We start from the raw sequence: 20,061 nt of genomic DNA, 5'->3' as shown, positions 1-20,061 counted from the left end.
TAGGCAACTGTCAATCGGCCTGGGATGCTGCAAGGGCTGAGTCAGAGCTTACAGCAGAAACAGTAGAGATGCTCACAATATACCTCAGCAAAGCAGTGAGTTTTACAAATTTCAAAGGATCTTCACATGCCTGTGGTCATTTAGATCTTCTAACACTATAGAGAAATAATCACCTGTATTCCGGAAATGGGGCACAGACCCTCAGAGAGGTTAAATGCCTTGCCCAGTATTACAAAGCTTATAGGCAGCAAGATTAAATATCAAATATCTTGCCATTTGTAACAACATGAGTGGAACTAGAGGGTATTAAGCTAAGCGAAATAAGTCAATCAGAGAAAGTCAAGTATCATATGATCTCACTGATATGAGGAATTCTTAATCTCAAGAAACAAACTGAGGGTGGCTAGAGTGGTGGGCTGTGGGAGGGATGGGTTTAGCTGGGTGATGGACATTGGGGAGGGTATGTGCTATGGTGAGCACTGTGAATTGTGTAAGACTGATGAATCACAGATCTGTACCTCTGAAACAAATAATACATTATATGTTAAAAAAAAAAGGACATTTTTATGAGGACCGCATAACTTGATTCTAAAACTTGACAAATTGCCTAACACTACAACAAAGACTTTTGATGTACTATATGCTGGCTAACTTAATAATAACTAAATTATTATTAAGTTAATTATTATTAAGTTTTATTAAATAAAAAACATAATAAATAAATAAATAAAACCTGACAGGACTGAAAAACCACTTACTCTCATAATATAGATCCAAAAATCCCAAACAAAATATTAGCTAAGAGAATCACAAACAAGCAGAGTTTATTCCTAGAATGCCAGGGTTGTTTAACATTTTAAAATTAATCAGTGTAGTTCATAATATTTACAGATCAAAACAAACAAATTATGATCATTTTGATAGATGTGGAAAAGGCATTTGATACAATCAATGCCTGTTTGGGATGAAAGTGTTAACAAACTAGGAATAAAATAAACTTTCTTTAATAAAGAATATCTACAAAAAATCCTACATCAAATATAAAATTAAACAATAGATTATTGAAAGTTTTCCTCCTCTATTTGGGAATGAAAGAAAGGTGATTCACATTTTTCTTGAGGTCCTGGTCAGTAAAATACAAAAACTAAATAAATAAATAAATAAAAGGCAAAAGTTATGTAAAGATAGAAATACAACATTACTGTTAGATGACCTGAGTATGCACATATAAAATCCAAAAGAATCCACAAACTACTAGAAAAAATACATTAATTTAACAAAGTTACATATTTAAAAGTTAATATATAAAAATCAATTGTATTTCTATATATCAGCAAAAAAGGAAAAATATTATTAAAACAAAACTTTTTACAGTAGCATCATATATATATATATCAAATACTTGGAATCCATCCAAAGATGTATATAATATATGCGATTGAAAACTAAAAAACATTGTTGAGAGAAATTTTAAAAAGGTCTAAGTCAAAATAATAAGATATCTCTTTGAAATATGATATATTAAGTTGAATTCAATTCAATTATGAATTGAAATTGTTACTATGCCAACTCTCCTCCAAATTTATCTATATATTTAAGATAATCCCAATCTCAATTCCCGTAGGAGCTGTGTGTGTGTATGTACGGGTGTGTGCACGTAAATTGACAAACTGATTCTAAAATCGATATGGAAATGTAAAAAAAAATGAGAACGCCAAGATAATCTTGAAAAGGAAGAACAAAACCTGGAGGGCTTATACTAACAAATATCAAGACTTATTTTTAAAGTTCTAGTAATTGAAACCATGAAATATTGGTCCAAGGATAGGCAAATGGATAGACCAATGGAAGAATAGAATCCAGAAACATAGGTTACCTAATAAAATAAAGATGATTCTGTACTGCAGTTCAAAAAAGGACTTTTCATTTAAAAAAAAATCGCACTGGGAAAATTGGATATCCATATGGGAAAAAAAAATGAATCTTGACTACTATCTACTACGTTGTATCACACAATGCAAAAAAATCAATTCCAGATGAGTTATAGATCTAAGTGTCCAACTATTTAGCTTTTATAAGAAAATATAGAAAGATCTAGTCTTGATAGGCAAAAATTTCTTAAGTTGGGCACAAGAAGCATTAGCCATAAAGGGAACAATATTGAAAAGTTGGAGTAGCCACAAACACTATATGATTGCAGTCATATGTGGAGTTTAAGAAAAAAACAAAGGAACAAACTAAAAAAAGAGACAAACAAACATGCTCTTAAATACAGAGAAGAAACTGGTGGTTGCCGGAGGGGAGGTGGGCTGGGGGGGATGGGTGAAATAGGTGGAGATTAAGGGTACACTTGTCATGATAGCACTGAGTAGTGCATAGAATTGTTGAATCAGTATATCGTACACTTGAAACTAATCTAACACTGTACTTTAATTATATAGGCATTTAAAAATAAATAAATGTTTAAAAATAAAATAAAAATTTTAACATTAAGAAAACAAAGTTGGAGTAGTTGCAAGAAAAATGGACCATTGAGATCTGGAGTGTTGGATCAGAGTGAGAATGTCTGTGGCTTGATCAGTGGGAGATTCACCAGGAAGCTCAACTTTAGGACCTCTCCTTTGCACAGACCCCTTCCAAAGCCCTGGCAACCTGTTTGCATGGTCATATATTTTCACAAACGATACAAATCTTGGGCTTCATAAATCATGTCCTGTCCCAGGGCATGCTGGCTGCAGGCTCTCTTCCTGTCCCGTGGTGTTCCGTCCTCCAAGCCCAGACCCAGACTGTTCGCTCAGAGCTGCTGGTAGCCACTGCTCATCAAGCAGAGCAGGCATCTCCGAAATCAATCCGCCACCCTTGAGATTCCTTTTGCCTGGAGTTGGGACTGATGCAGACACTGGGGACTGTCAGCAGGTATGGGGTAAGTGGCTTGGAGAGAAGAGAACTGGGACAGGGGAAAGATGATGGGATATAGGGGGTAACAAAGATGATCTTCCTCACCAAATTTGGACAGGGTCCTCAGACCCTCATCTCAGCTAGGCCCCAACCATTGAACTTCTGTGTCTATCTGTGCATCACTCAGTTGCAGCAGAGATCCTGCTAGGTCCATTTAGCAACATCTGGTCAAATTCCTCATCTCCCATCCTCAGTATCTCATCACCCTACCCTGGCCTGCCTTCAGCAAGAATCTTCTCAAGTGGGTCTAGCCAGAATGAAGCCTCTTCCTAGGGATTTTCCATTCTGACCCCAGACCCCAGCCTGCTCCTTGGCTGTAAATCCCCACTTGTCCATGCCGTACTCAGCACTGAGTTCAGCTCTATATTGGAAGCTCTTTTCCCCTATTGCAATAGTTTTGGGTGTTTTTGTCAAATAAAATTTTATCTTCACTGTTTAATGAGTATCTAGCTCCGGTTCTCTCTGACAGGGGTTCAAGGAACTGACACCCACCAGTATTCTAGAAATGCTTGGTTTTGACTGTAACAAAACAGACTCCTATATGGGACTGAGCACCATTCATACCAAATTACCATTCAGTACAATTACAATCATACATTGTTTTTAAACAGGTGTCCGATTAACTCTGACAACCCTAAATTCTGCTGAGATATAAGCCCTCTTCATAGGCTTGCTCTCTCAGATTGGTAGTCCAATTGTAACCCAAAAAACTCAGAGGATGTTGCTGTCAAAGCTACCGTAAAGTAGGCTGTGTTACTATAGTGTCACAGTTCCCACACAGAGCTGGAAGTGACTCATTTTCTCGTTAATATGTGCTATATATATAGAAAATGAAACTGGCAGAAAAATGAACTGGCATTTCTAAGAATACCTGATAGAAAAGAACAGAAGCTTTTCTTTCTCTTCCTGTCATCTGAGACTCTTAAATCATAGACCGCGCGATGTGTAGGGACGTAAAATACACGCTCCTCCTTAGAAGCAGCGAGTACCAGCAGGCTTCCCCACCCCCGTGATCAAATAGTTTCTCCAACTCTTAAGAGATTTTTTTTTATAAATATGTAACAGTGGTTAGACATCCTTCATCGTGCAAACCAACAAAGAACTATTAAATACCTAAAACAAACACAGCTCATTTCTTCTCTTCCCTAAGCTTGTTTTTCGAGCCTGTGATGTATAGAAAACTTGGGCTAGATTAAAAGGAAGCAGAGAACTACAAGTCGTCACCCACAAAACATTTCATTTTCACACCTCACAGCTCTAGACCAGCTGGGGAAGATGAAGAAGAACCGATGAAAGAGTGACTGTATTTTCAGAATCCATTCTTTTAAGTAATCTGAGATGAATAAAAAGAGTCACCATTGTTAAAATGCAATTAACATTGCAAGTGTTCCCTGTTTGGAAATTGGAATTATGGAAGAATCAATGGTAAGAGCTGTTGGAGGTGAGGTTGGTTGACTTATGTCTTGAGTACAGCTAGGTTACTATGGTGAAACTGGATCTATTGACCAGGTGAGAACAGTATTACTTGCTTCAGCTTCTGAGGACACTTCTTTCTAGAATAAAGGCAAAAAAACAGGAAGTCAGGAGGAAACATCAAAACAACAAAAGTAGATTTTACAAAATATATTGACTTAAGAACATTAACATGCACAAAAGAAATACATCTCCAGTCATTGCAAGGCTTAGAAGTTTGTGTTTTAAACTGGACAAATTTGACATGTAACACTGTAAATTTAAGGGGTACATCCTGTTACTTTCCTACATGTATGTATTGTTATATGGTGGCCATCATGATGATATTTATCATATTACATACTTAGAGTACAATATTATTGTCTATGTGCAATAAACTGTACATTAAGAGAAGTTTATTTTTAATATATTTGGGCAGGCTTGATGACTGTTTTCTCGACCCAAAGAAGATTAGAAGAAGCCAAGGAGAGGACCAGGATGGGAGAAACACAGAGGCACACTAGCTGTGTAAAAGGGAGAGCCTAATAATCCAACATAGAAGCGGTAGAAACACAAACACAAATTTAAAAAAGAAAAAGACAGACAAGCTCAAACCTATAATCGTCCAGGTCATTTGGGTGGGGGGGGGGACGGACCCTCCTACATGTCATCTGTGTCAAAGCAGAAGACAATCACTGACAATAACCATGATCCTGGATCCGCAGGCTATCAGTGCATGTTGCTAAAACAAAGTGCTCTAAGTGTGAAAAATACTGAATTAAATTAAAATAGTTTCTTAACAACTTTTCATACCCCTCAGGATGCTAAAGCATGCCATGGTTCCCTAAACTTTCTGACCACAAAACTTTTGTCTTGTTTATTTTATTTTTTTAAAAGTTTTATTTATTTATTTGTCAGAGAGAGAGAGAAAGAGAGAGTGCACAAGCGGGGGTAGGGGCAGGCAGAAGGAACTGGGAAAGGAGCCCAACGCGGGACTCGATCCCAGGACCCTGAGATCATGACCTGAGCTGAAGGCAGATGCTTAACCAACTGAGCCACCCAGCTGTCCCTTGTTTATTTTTGTTTTAAGAACCCCTCACAGAATTAGGTTAACTGGGAACAAGCCAGGAGACATTGCACTAAATTTTCAAGAAAAGATTACCTCCTATGTATCTCAGGAACAGGAATCATAAATTTTAAGATTTCCATTTGTATCAACATAGCTGTCTGTATACCGAACATGTGTTCTCTTCTTTTCCAGTGCCTAAAGTTGTCACTGACAAGTGACCGTCCAGCCAAAGACTATATTTCTGACCCACATTTTGCAGTTAGATGCAGCAAGGTAATTAAATCCTTAGCCAGAGGAAGGTGAGTGGAAGTAATGTTCACCAACTTGAGATTCCCAGTCACAATCCTTCAGGGTCTTTACTCCTCTGCTACTTGAATGTTGACATTCAGGGTGACCTTGGAAAGCTAGCATTGAAGATGACAGAGCCTCTGTCAGAATGAGTACCTGCTGCCACCTGCTCCCAACACACACACACACACACACACACACACCCCACACACACACTCCACACACACACACACACCACACCCCCCCCACACACAAACACACCACACACACCACACACACACCACACACACAAACACACCACACACACACCACACACACACACACCATGCACACACACCACACACACACACCACACAAACACCACACACACACATACACCCCACACACACACACACCCACACACACCACACACACCACACACCACACAAACACACCACACACACACCACACATACCACACAAACACACCTCACATACACCACATACACACACACACCACACACACACCAAACACATACACCACACACACACACACCACACACACACCACACATACCACACAAACACACCATACACACACCACACACATACCAAACACACATCACACACACACACACACACACACCACACACCAGACACACCACACAAACACACCACACACACACCACAGACACCACACATACCACATAAACACACCACACAGACACCACACACACACCACACACACACACACCATACACACCACACACACACACCACACACACACACCACACACACACCACACATACCACACACACACCACACACACACACACCACACACACACACACACCATACACACCACACACACACACACACACCATACCACACACACACACACACACACACACACACACACACACACACACACCACAGCGCCTCCACCTGACCTACAACTGCACTGGGTTATTACGAAGCATAAAATAAACTTCTATTATATTTGGCCCTAAAAGGGCTAAAGTAAAACGAGGTTAATGTTTTAAATGGTAAATTCCAGGCTGACCCATCCCTTGGGTAGGACAATTGGACACAGCTGTCCTAGGCTCCGTGGTGGTGCTGCATCTCACTCCTATTTTGGAACACTATTAAAATTCAATTTTTAAATTTCCTTCTTGAATAAAGATAACCCAAGGGGTCTTTGAAAGATGCTGACAGTGTCTCCTTTCCAGTGCGGTTGATTATCTTAGGAATCCACACTGACTGGGTGCCCAAGGCTTTTCACCCTTTTAGAAAGGCCCAGACTTTAGTTATTTAATAAACCCATCTCATTATCTGGAGGTGCCAAATTAACTTTTCAGTAGATATGCCTATTCATTTTGTATTTGTGCAGATTCCTTGATCTCTGGGAATTCTGTTTGAGCAACACTTGATTCAACAAATGTTGATTGAGCACCCACTATGCAACAAGTGCTGGCAGCTAAGAGAGGTTTTGCTCCAGAGCAGCAATAATCAAACACTAAATAAGACAAGAGGCTTGAAAGCCACTTTGCCAGGCTAAGCTAGCAAGTGGGCCACATTCATCGTTAGCGCTAGTCCTGATGCATAGCACCTTTATCCTGCCCTACAGCTATCACTCTTCTCACAAAACTGTGGCCTTTCAAAACAATACCCAATGCTCCAGATCGGTGGTTCTCGAAGTGTTGTCCCCAAACCAGCAGCTTCAACATCACCTGGGAACTTAGAAATGAAAGTTCTCAAGGTTCATCCCAGGCCTACTGAATCAGAAGTTTGGGGGTGGGATCCAGTAACCTGTGTTTTCCCAAGGTGTGCCAAACACTGTGCTAAATGCACTGAGTTCCTCAGTCCACTACTTGGAATCCTCCTCCCACTTTAATATATAAAACCTTTCTGGCATACTGTTCGGTGTGGGTAATTCTGGCTGCCACAGGTAAATAGAATAGTAGATGAAACATAGAGCAGAGTGAAGCTTAGAGCAAACTTCTCAGACCCATGTCCTAGGGTACACCAACCTAACTTTTGGGTCTCCTAACTTTTGCAAGGCTCGAAGTTACATACAAATAGAGGCCCACTTACCATATGTCTAAATATCTCTTAAGTTATAAATCAAACTAGTAAACCATTAAATAAAGTATCCTCCTACCTTTGCAAATATACGCTCATAACAACTTGGAAGGTCAGGTTCAAATTTAAGATTCTTAGACTCCACAGCATTCTGCACTGGAACTCAATCATGGAGGGTGAAATTGGTCCCATCATCTCCCCTCTCTTTCCATCCTTGGCTCCAGACGACAGCAAGAAAGGCCTCAAGTGTGGATACAGCAGTCCACACATCCAAACTTTGTCCCCAAGCCCCTGCAAACAGCTGCCCCTTGGCCATCCCCAGGCTTGGGTGTAAGGGGAGTCCACTTGCAGGAGGACAAGCCAGAAAAGAAAGGCATGCAGGCCCAGAGAATGATGTCTAGGGATGAACTGTGATTCTAGGTGCAAAGAGCCACATGTCCCTGCAGGAAGGGGCACAGCCAGAGGAGGGCTAAATACTGGGGCCTCTAGAGCATAGAGACAGGGCAGGGGCCTTTCTTGCCTCGTCTAAGGATAATTCTTCCCACACCCTCTGGCAGATACCCCGGGAAAAAATAATCCCTACTCTAATAAGTTTGAAAAACACTAAATGTTGCATCCCCCTCTTGGAAATTTATCGTGAACATTAGTATCAGAGTGAGCATTAGTGTCTTAGGTCAGGTTGCCATAGCAAAACACCATAGACTGGGTGGCTTAAACAACAGTAAGTTATTTCTCAGAGTTCTAGAAGCTGGGAAGTCCAAGATCAAAGTACAGCTGATTCTGTTCCCTTGTTAGGGCTCTCTTCCTGGCCTACCAGACTGGCAGATTGCTCCCTTCACCCGGCGTCCACACATGGCAGAAAGAAAAAGGCCTAGTATCCCTTCCTTCTCTTATAGGAACACTGATCTCCTCGGGGGTCCCCATGCTTATGATCTCATCTAAACCTAATTACCTCCCAAAGGTCTCACCTACAATTCTTCCCACATATTGCAAATTAGGGCTTCGGTATATGAATTTGGGGAGGGGAGCACAAACATTCTGTAACACATAGTAAAGACCCTGAGAAGGTCTGATGCAAAGAAATCTGTGTGACTTTAACTTAGTATTGTGCATATTTGTGAAAAAAAATTGACAGCTTGATGGGTTGACTACCCCAAGGAAAATCCTAATATTTGCTTTAGATCCCAAGTACCTTAAAACATGCACCACATTTGGCTCCACTCTCTTGGCCATAGTCTATTTCACCAAGATGGCACCTCACTTCAGTCTATGACCTTTTATCTGCATGTGATAAACACGTCAAGAAACCTTGTCTTAGAGAAAGAAAGAAGTCTTGTCTTTCATTTCAAACATGTCCTCCTAAATTGTCTTAACAGTTCGAATAACTCCTAGAGAAGCCAAGCATATTTGATTCATATTTACTAGAGTAATACTAATATCATCGCCCCCCTACAACCAGGCAGTTAATGTTGTGACTGACTTCTAAATGCAATCAATAAGCAAGTGGTTAAGATTCCGACTTCATTTCTAGAGTTCTAATGTATAGCATGGTGACTACAGTTGATAAAGACACTATTGTATACTTGAAATTTGCTGGGAGTAGACCTTTCATGTTCCCACCACACACACACACAAATGGTGACTATGTGAAGTGGTGGATATGTTGATTAGGTTGATTGTGGCAATCACTTCACAATGTATCTGTGTATCAAAACACCACACTGTACAACTGAAATATATACAGTTTTCATTTGCTAATTTTACCTCAACAAAACTACCAGAGAAAAAAAGTTATTTTCTATTGAGTCCAATAATAATTAGATTATGATTTACTTCATACATATTAAAATTTTTTAATATTGCTTATTGTTACATAATTCTGCATTCACCACTCTCAGACCACTTCCCAATCCTATGTTGTTTATCCTCCTTTATTTCAGTAATGGGCCATTATGGAAAGCTATAAATACATGGCTGAATTGTGTGATAGACATTCTAACACAGGGTTTTTTCCCAGTCTTTGGTTCCTAACTTGAACTTATCATCTGACTTTTGCATTGGTATATTCATAGTGTGAGAAATAATAATAAAGACTGACTTTATAATCAATCAAAACAACTCAAGTTCACTATTCTTTTCCCCTTAGCGTCTTAGTTGGTCTTTCTTTCAGTCTGGAGAGAAGTGCAGCCAGGTAGATAGATAGATAACAAAGGAAAATTTCAGGAATGAGGAAATGAAAATTAGATAAAATCTATGTTTTTCTGCAGCCTAAAACAACTTCTTCACTTTTCCCCTCTTCTTTCTCCCACTCTTTATTTTATTTTTTTAAAGATTTTATTTTTTTTTAAGTAATCTCTCTACCCAATGTGGGGCTCGAACTCACAACCCCAAGATCAAGAGTCGCTCGCTCCACTGACTTGAGTCAGCCGGGCTCCCCTCCCACTCTTTAAATTGGGAGCTATTATGAAGATTTACTCAGCATTTATAAAATCCAGAAGAGGAAAAAGAGTGGAAGTATGGCGTAAGAGTCAAGAGAAGTGTTTCATGTTGAAGAACAATCACAGTGCATGTTTACTAGGAAAAACTTAAAGGATTCCCAGCAGGCTATAGTCACTATTAATTCCACATGAAGCCGTCCTCACAGCTGCCCTTACTCCTCAGCTGAAAGCTCCCAAGGGTTCCAGCCACACCGTTGCTGTGGTAACTGCTGCAACCACTTGCTCATTTCAGCTGAAAAACATATTCCTAGTATCAGCCTGTGCCACCAGATGATTTTGGCTCAGAGCGTTAAGGTCACTGACATTGCTTTCTCAAAGCATGTTATCAGTCCAACATGCTGCAGTAAGAGAAAGCTGAAACAGCTGTTGTCTAGGCTGGGAGCCGCTCAGGGTCTTGGAGGATGACAATGCCCTTGGTCATTACCTTTAGAGTGTGGTCCTCAACTTTATGACTAGAGGGTCGGTTCTGTTGGCATGTCTAGAGACAGTTTGACTCTAGGATGCTGATTAACATCCATCAAATTTTCAAAATAATAATATATAAACTAGAATGTGTATTATTTCTCACTGAGAAATACAATCATCAAGAACACCAGAATTCCTATGCCCATTGATTGGAAAATTCCGTGTGGTATCTAGAAAACCAAATTCAAGTGAAGGGTGCTCTGTTACCTGGGAACCAAAGCCAGGAAAACAAACAGGAAGACACTATAGAATAAAGACTTGGTTCAAGTTTGATATTTGATCCCTGGTATGAGCTTTTATTTTTTTTTATTCCCATATCTTCATGTTCTGAAAGATGAAAGTCACCATTTGTGGTAGGCAGAATTCTAAGATGGTCCCCCAAATTCCTCCCCCCTGGCATGTAGGTCTAATATAATCCCCTCCCCTTGGGCATAGTCAGGAGCAGTGAATATGTGGGGATAGCACTACTGTGATTAGGTTCCTAATTGGTTGGCACTGAGTTAATTAAAAGAGAAAATATCCTCGCAAGCCTTTTAATAGAAGGTGAAGTAGCAGACAGATATTCTTCTGGCCTGAAAGAAAGCAAACAGCCATGGTGTTAGCTGCTTATGGAGAGGGCCGTGTAATACTCCACTACTCCAACAAACCTACCTCCTCATATTTCATCTATGTACGTTCTTCCATAGAACTTACACTCCATATGACATAAGAAAAATAATAAGATTTTCTTACATCACTAGAAAGGGAACACTGAACGTACGGCTCTTCTGAAAACATGTTTGTTTTTAAATGCTGTACTTTATCATATTTCTCTGGATGCAGAGAAAGTTCAGACCTTATTATAGGGTCATGACTTTATAATAAGCCTAGTTAACTGGGTGTTACATGCAACTGATGAATTATTGAACACTGCATCTGAAACTAATGAGGCACTATATGTTTGCTAACTGAATTTAAATTAAAATAAATAAATAAATAAATAAATAAATAAATAAATAAATAAATAAGCCTAGTTAAGGCAGCATTCTGTAAAGGATGCTGCTACCTGATATGGCTCCTCTTGACAGGTGAGACCCATACAAATACAAGTGATTTTCTGAAGACAAGCAGAGTACTTGTTTTTTTTTTTTAAAGATTTTATTTATTTATTTGAGAGAGAGAATGAGAGAGAGAGCACGAGAGGGGGGAGGGTCAGAGGGAGAAGCAGACTCCCCGCCGAGCAGAGAGCCCGACGCGGGACTCGATCCCGGGACTCCAGGATCATGACCTGAGCCGAAGGCAGTCGCTTAACCAACTGAGCCACCCAGCAGAGTACTTGTTGATAATGAAGGCACAGTGCGAATGAGATACAGTTCACTCTAAATACTTATATGTGTATGTCTATGAATAACAAAGAGTAGGGAGAAGATTCTGACATTGATCTCAAGTTTCCCCGGTGCTTGGCTGAAGGAATAATTTTAGTCCAATTTGGATCCCTCTTGTTCTGGCCCCAGAGATCCCCTGTGTGTGTCTCACTCCTGCCATCTTGTCCTGAGCAATATATTGCTTGCTAGAATGCCCACCTTTTATTTCAGAGATCATGATGCTGAATTTGTTGTCTTATGAAATTGGCCAAGAAACCTTCTTTAAGTGCTGAATCTTTGCCGGTGGATTTCTGGGGATCTCTTAGTTTCCTATCAATGTGCTTTACAAAATGCTGACTGCCTTTGTGCTTGTGTAGTAAAAATGAAAAAATGCTCTGCTGTCCCAAAGGCACCAAGGTGGCATAATCATCCCAGGAGGAAGATAAATTCCTACCTTCCTACTTCCTTCCATGTACAGAGACCCATGAGAAAGGAAACCACACCTAAGTCTTTGATCTTATTGAAGAGAAGACTGCAATCGTACTTTGAGTACCAGGACAGGTGAGTTTGGCTGAGTAGCTTAATGAAGTTCTCCCAGCTCTCTGAAAAGAGGACCAGAGCTGAGTTTTGGGATGGGGACAAGAAAGAACCAAGTTACATAGAATAATAGTGTTAGAGGGATGCTGAGCTTTAGGGACAAGAGTTCAGCAAGGTGGGGAAAACCTGAGGCCTGTGGAGGACAAAGCCACTGAAAAATTTACTTGAGCAAGAATGACCCAAGGACCGGGGTTTAATTAATTACCCAATTTAATTAATTACAGGATTACTTAATACCAGTTTTAAATTGTTTGCCTTGGCATCAGGGAAATACAAATCAAAACCTCAATGAGATACCACCTGACACCAGTCAGAATGGCTAAAATTAACAAGTCAGGAAACGGCAGATGTTGGCGAGGATGCAGAGAAACGGGAACCCTCCTACACTGTTGGTGGGAAGGCAAGCTGGTGCAACCACTCTGGAAAACAGTATGGAGGTTCCTCAAAAAGTTGAAAATAGAGCTAACCTATGACCCAGCAATTGCACCACTGGGTATTTACCCCAAAGATACAAATGTAGTGATCCGAAGGGGCACATGCACCCAATGTTTATAACAGCAATGTCCACAATAGCCAAACTATGGAAAGAGCCTAGACATCCATCAACAGATGAATGGATAAAGAAGATGTGAGATATATATATAGATATATAGATATATAGATATATAATGGAATATTATGCAGCCATCAAAAAATGAAATCTTGCCATTTGCAATGGCATGGATGGAACTAGAGGGTATTATGCTAAGCGAAATAAGTCAACCAGAGAAAGATAAGTATCATATGATCTCACTGATATGAGGAATCTGAGAAACAAGACAGAGGATCATACGGGAAGGCAGGGAAAAATGAAACAAGAAAAAACCCAAAAAATCCAAAAAACAAAACAAAAACAGACTCACAGATACAGAGAAGGAACTGATGGTTGCCAGAGGGGAGGAGGTAGGGAGATGGATGAAATAGGTGAAGGGGATTAAATGTACAATCTTCCAGTTATAAAATAAATAAGACATGGGGATGGAATGTACAGCAGAGGGAACATTGTCCATAATATTGTATGGTGACAGATTTTGTACTGTATATAAACATCAAATCACTATGTTGTATACCTGAAATGAATACAATATTGTGTATCAGTTATTCTTCAAATTTTTTTTTAAAAAGTGGTAATGAAGAATTCAGTTGAATGAGAAAATGTGATTCAGAAATGACTTGAAGAAATGTAAACCCATAAGAATCATGAGAGATATTTTAAGGCTGCTAGGACACCACGCCACCCATAAGTAGGATAGGAACTTGAACCATTTTCATTTAAAAATTATAGAGGAACAGATGAACCAATAACATTGAAGGACTTGGGAAATCACAAAGGGTTGACATCTACTCAAAGGACCCCTCATGTGACGCTGCAGCGCCCTCTCCGCCCCCCATCTTGGCACCAGCATCTGCATTCCCTCTGCAGGGGCAATATTCACAATGGCAAGAGGAGGGACATTTCCAACTTCTTATGGTAGGAACAACCCTTGCTTTGTAAGAATGTGAGCTGGAAACAAAACATTGGTGCAAGACCAAGGATGCCCTTTCACTGCCTAGACGCTACCATTGGATGTGCTGCTGTCTGCAGAAGGTCAGGAGCAGCTCACCTGTTCAGAATCCATTGTTCATTTTCCGCAGACCCATCAATCATCATCCAAGTTGGACACCATCGGATTGGTGAGAGGCCCTTCTGGGAGCAGTGGAAAGGAGGTCCTGTAACTTGGACCGGAAAGTCCATGAGAGACATCATAAAACTTGCCCCACACTTTCATCTCAAGTAATGGACAATGCCAGTATGAATCTATTGCTCTCCTCTTATTTAGTGGGTCAAGCTCTGTCTTAACAAACCTGTTTTAACCATACCCCACACTATATCAGACTCCTCTTTCCTAAGACTCTCATGATTGCATTTTCTGAGCAGTGATCCTGCATGATCTCATACTAAAACAAAACAAAACTCAGATCCAGATAGCAAAATCATAGAACCTCTCTCTGAATAATTGCAAACATGCACAAAGTGGACTCAAGAGTATACTTCATAAGGGCAGAAACTTTGGGGTGTGTCTGATTCACCTTAGTCTCCCAGGATCTAGCACAGTGCCTGACAAATAGTAGGCCCTCCGTGACTCGGTCTCTCTTCTGTTTCTAAATGTCAGGCTTCGTTTGTGTGGTCTGGTCTCCAGTCTTCAAGCACCACACTTTAATCCATCCAGGCAGCTGGCCGCCTCTGTCTCACTGAAGACTTCCAGGACAAGGGGCTGTACAGCCTCCCCAGGCTGCTGAGTCACCTTCCTATCAGGAAATTGTTTCTGCCTTAGCTAAATAGGTAGGCAATTTTCTTTCTATTTCAGACAGAGAACCTAAGCTTAAAAAAAGATTAAGTGAATAGCTCAAGGTTATACACAAACTCTGGCCCAGTTAGGAATAGAACCCAAGTGGTTCCTGACATTCAATCCTATAGTTTCAATCCTTTTCCTTTTGCCGTAGAACCTATCTTTATAATTTATAGATATTGTTCCCAAATTGCGCACTGGAAATTCTACCTAAATATTGAAGGTAAAATGGCTTCATGTATCCAATGTAGAGAGAATATATGTAAGAGGAAATTTTTCCCATGTGAGGAATGAATCACTGTAAAGAACATTTGTTCAGTTGTTTCATTATAAAATAAGAGCATTCCTCCCAGCTGCCACAAAATTCAAATTCTCCATTTTGTTACTAAACAATCCTTTTAACACCAAGCCAAAAATAAGTCACAATGTTAATGCAAACATCTTGCAATCCAAATAAGAGAACTTGTGCCAAATTTATCAGAGTTAGAGGGAAATTGTGTTGGATCTCTCTGCCTCTGAGAAACTTTCTATTAGATCACCAGTCAATAGGGTACCAGCATCTGCTGATGCCAAGTGAAAGACATGAGTAATAACAGACAGCTTTAGAAAATACATTTTTCTTCCATAGTTAGCAATGCATGACTCACTAGAACTCTCCAGACACTATACTGCATGAATGACTCAAAATTCTACCAGGGACAGAGCACAATCAGTTCTCTCTTCCTACACTAGGATTTCTTGTCTCAATTATCACTCATTTGTTAGCTTACTTCAAAGGCAGAGAGTCTTGGTTCACTCTCCTTCCTTTTTTAAAAACAGTGGTACGTATAAAAATAAATATTGAAGTGCTGCTGGAAAACAGAGACTAAACATCAGAATGAATACTGAACGCAAACTTCAACTGACCTAACTCCCACCATTTGCAAGGCCACATTGGAAAATGACCATGGTTAATTTCCTTCTTGAACATTGACCAATGAGCAGAGATTATTGCAATAGGGGAAGTGCCTTATGGTTAAAGACAAATGACCTGCCCATCCAGATCTTCAGTAGCCCATAGTACTATCAAAGATATTTTGAAAAATAGTTTAGTAGTTAGTCTCCGTGGCAGAGGTCTTGATTTCCCTCAAACAACTATTCTCTTTGGTTCTTTCCTTTCCATTCCATCTGGTATTCCAACTCCAGATTGATTTTCCTAAAAGTTTTTTCGGATTATGACAATAGCTTAGCATGATGACAAAGACCACAGGTCTTGGAATTAGACATTTGATTTCAAATCCTGGATTCATCAATTAATTTTTAACTTATCTATGCCTCAGTTTCCATCTGTGACATGGAGTTCATAAGATACTTGAATAATTTTGTTTTAACTTTGTGTTGAAATGAGTATATAAGCATATATAAAAATTTTTTAAAAATTAAAAAATAAATGAGCATATAAGAGCAGCACATACATTAAAATTGGAATGATAAGAGAAGATTAGCATGGCCCCTGCACAAGGATGACATGCAAATTCATGAAGCATTCCATATTTTTAAAAAAATGAGTATGTAAGAAAATAGAGCATTCGTGGCAAAGAGCATAGACTCTAGAGTCAGACCTGGAATCAAAATCCTGATTCTGCCATTGAACTGCCTATAAATTATACTAGTTATCCAACACTGTGTAATAAGTCACCCCAAAACTTTCTGGATTATGACAGCAATAATTACTTTTTATCTTCCACAGTTTCTGTAAGTCAGAAATTTGGGAGTTGTTTGGCTAGGTCTCTGATGAGGTTGCAGTCAGATGTTGGCTAGGGTCGCAGCTGGCTAAAGACTAGACTGAGGCTGGGAAATCTTCTTCCAAGACAGCTCCCTCACATGGAAAGTTGGTACAGGCTTTTGGCAGGAATCTTCAGTTTCCTTCCTTGTGGGCTCCATAAGATCCTTGAGTGTCCTGATGACATTGCAACTGGCTTACTCCAGAATGAGTGATCAAAGAGGACAAAGCCGAGGCTGTAAAGTTTTTATGACCTTGCCTTGGAAGTTACATACCATCACCTCTGCCGTATTCCATTGGTCACACTGGCCAGCCCTGACTCAATATGAGAGGGGACTGCACAAGGGCACAAACATCAGGAGGTAAGAATTGCCAGCAGTTATCTTGGAAAATAACCACCGCAAAGAACTCAGACAAAGCTTTTTAAGCCTTAGTCTCCGATTTGCCTCCTGTAGGCAATATACTTCTCTCATAAAGTTGCATATAAGAATTAGATGAGACGATGCATGTAAAGTACTTGGTATGAGCACTGAGTAACATATAGAACCGTTGAATCACTATATTGTACATCTAAAACTAAGATAACACTGTATGATAAGTACACTTGAATTAAAAATAAATTTAAACAATTTTTAAGTAAAAAATACATATTTAAAGTACGTGGTACAACATCAGTATTCAAAAACATTACTTAGTATTATTATACGCCAGTAGTAGTTAAATTATTCCAGGGACAGTCCTGAGGAAGAAAATGTTATTCTGGGGAGTAGCTAGAGCTATAAACTCCCTCCTTCCTCCCCCCATTCTTACTTTTGGTGGACTTCATTTTCTCTCATATATATTAGGACTCCTCATAAGATTTTCACTTGAGGAAAGGATTCCCAGCTTAAAAAAAAAAAGTAAACCACTGCTGTAAGTCATATTTATTTCAAATATTAGGAATTTTATGATAGATAAATATGTATATATGTATGAATATACACACACACATATGTATATATGTATATACAGTAGACAAATACATATATACATATGTGTATATCTATATATATAGAGAGAAATTTAGATAGAGAGAGAGATGAAATTTCCATATAGATAGCATTACCTAGCTAATAGAGCTATAATGTGCCTGGAAAGCAGAGAATATCAGATTGAAAAGCCCGTAAGACACCACCTTACTCTAATGTTAAAACCTCAAGACTGTTAAGCCACTCATTTCCCACAGCAATCACATGGAAGTGTTGATTTGAGGGTCCCAGATGAACAGATGGAGTAAACTCCTGCACATTCTGAAGGTTCATCCATTCACCATTACATTTATTCAAGCATCTATTTTAGGCATGCTCTGTCCTAACTGCTGGGTATAAGCAGTGAACAAGATAGATAGAGTCCCACCTACTCCTATTGTGAAGGAGAAACACGGACAAAACAAATAAATGAACACCACAATTTCAGGCACTGGTAAGTGCTATGATAAAAACGAAACACAGCAATGTGGTAAAGCAATGTGAAGAGTAAGGGGGCTGATTTTACAAGGGTGGTCAAGAGAGTCTTCTACAAGATGATACTGGAACTGAGAGAGGAGCAATGAGAAGGAACCAGCTGTATCAGGAACTGAGAGAGGAATTTGTAGAAACATGGCACCTTGGGAAGATAGAGCCATCAGGCAGCCTCATTCCAATGGAATTCATTAAACTCATTCACTATTCATTAAAGTCTTTGACATTTTGTTTGAAGACCTGTGTGCCTTTGATGCTTTATCTGCATAAGGACATTTGGCTAAAGTTGCTGAACAGAGCCAATCTTTCTGGCAAAAAATCAATGGAACTGCCAATAGATGGTGTGGCTGAAACTGATGCCTCCAAGTTAAAAACTAGGCTTGAATTGGGGTCATTCTAAAAATATTCTAGACTATCTGTAAGATCAAATAAAACCTATGAAAATAGAAACAGTAGAATGAAGACCAAATTATTCAAAAGATAACCTATATATTCTTGTCTACTTTTCCCCAAACCTTTCAACCTTATTTTTCACCACCAGCTGATACACTCAGAATGTTGGGGTTGGGGGAGACAAAGGGAAGAAAGAAAGAAATGGGATGCATAAGTCTGCAGGATAAAAGGAGTAGATTACAAGGTAAAATCAAACTATGTTAGAGTTGGAAGAAACCCTAGACATGGTCCTATCTAATCCGCTCACGTTATACATGACCAAACTAAGCCTCAAAGAAATTCAGCAACTTACCCAAAGTACACAGTCAATGGCTTTTGGAGCTCCCCCACATGCCAATGGAGGTGGCAGAAGGGTGTGTGTGGCGGGGGGCAATCCCTTACTTTCCATACAGGCTCACCTTCATATAGGGTGAGGAAGAACCTCTCCATCCTGAATTCAGGGAATGCTCTACCCCAGATCCCCTTCCCAGCAGGTAAGATGCCTTAATTTACAAGAGTCTCCTTCTGGAACCCCTTGTGCCTGAAATAGCAATAATGATAGATTCCTTTTACCAAGCACCTTTCTTATACTATTTTTAGTCAATTCTTGCCTTGCTCATTTCTTTTCTATCTTCCTTTCTTCTTTCCAGAGATATCTATTGAGTGTCAGGGATATTCTAATAAACAAGATGGGTACAGTCCTTGTTTTATGGAGCTAAGAATGTAGGAGGAAAATAAACAATCAAACAAGTCTCCAAAACAAGCGCTATACAGTAGTCCCCCCTTATCTGCTGCTTTGCTCTCTGTGGTTTCAGTTCCCCGCAGTTTCAGTTCCTGGCAGTCAACCTCAGTTAGGAAGCAGAAGATCCTCCTGACATACCGTCAGGTCAGGAATAGCCTAACACTATCACAATGCCAACATCATTCTCCTCGCATCATCTCCTCATGTAGGCATTTGATTGTCTTGCAGCATCACAAGAAGAAGGGTGAGTACAGCACAATAAGATATTTTGAGAGAAAGAGCCCATATTTACTAGCTTTTATTATAGTATAATGTTATAATTGTTCTATTTTATTGTTAGTTATTGCTGTTAATTTCTTACTATGCTTAATTTATAAATTAAACTTTAGCGTAGGTGCGTATGTATAGGGGAAAATAGCATATATATATAGGGTTCAGTACTATCTGTGGTTTCAGGCATCCACTGGGAGTCTTGACACGTATGCCCCTGAATGGGAGTCAGGGAGACTTCTGTACTTGGAGAAGTATG

At 39.6% G+C, this 20,061-nt stretch overlaps 1 non-coding gene across 1 annotated transcript; it reads left to right on the top strand.

The window, feature by feature from the left end:
• The first annotated feature begins 16,528 nt into the window (after window positions 1-16,528).
• On the top strand, window positions 16,529-16,634 carry LOC114213163 (U6 spliceosomal RNA). Its single transcript, XR_003610150.1, has one exon. It is a non-coding gene; the product is annotated as a U6 spliceosomal RNA (small nuclear RNA).
• Window positions 16,635-20,061: the final 3,427 nt, after the last annotated feature.

The sequence above is a fragment of the Eumetopias jubatus genome, unplaced genomic scaffold (assembly GCF_037043125.1).
Source record: "Eumetopias jubatus isolate StellerSeaLion01/CBP00866 unplaced genomic scaffold, mEumJub1_p1.0 scaffold_3, whole genome shotgun sequence".
Lineage (NCBI taxonomy): Eukaryota > Metazoa > Chordata > Mammalia > Carnivora > Otariidae > Eumetopias > Eumetopias jubatus.
The sequence above is the reverse complement of the archived record's forward strand: the minus strand, read 5'-3'. Positions and strand labels throughout refer to the sequence as shown.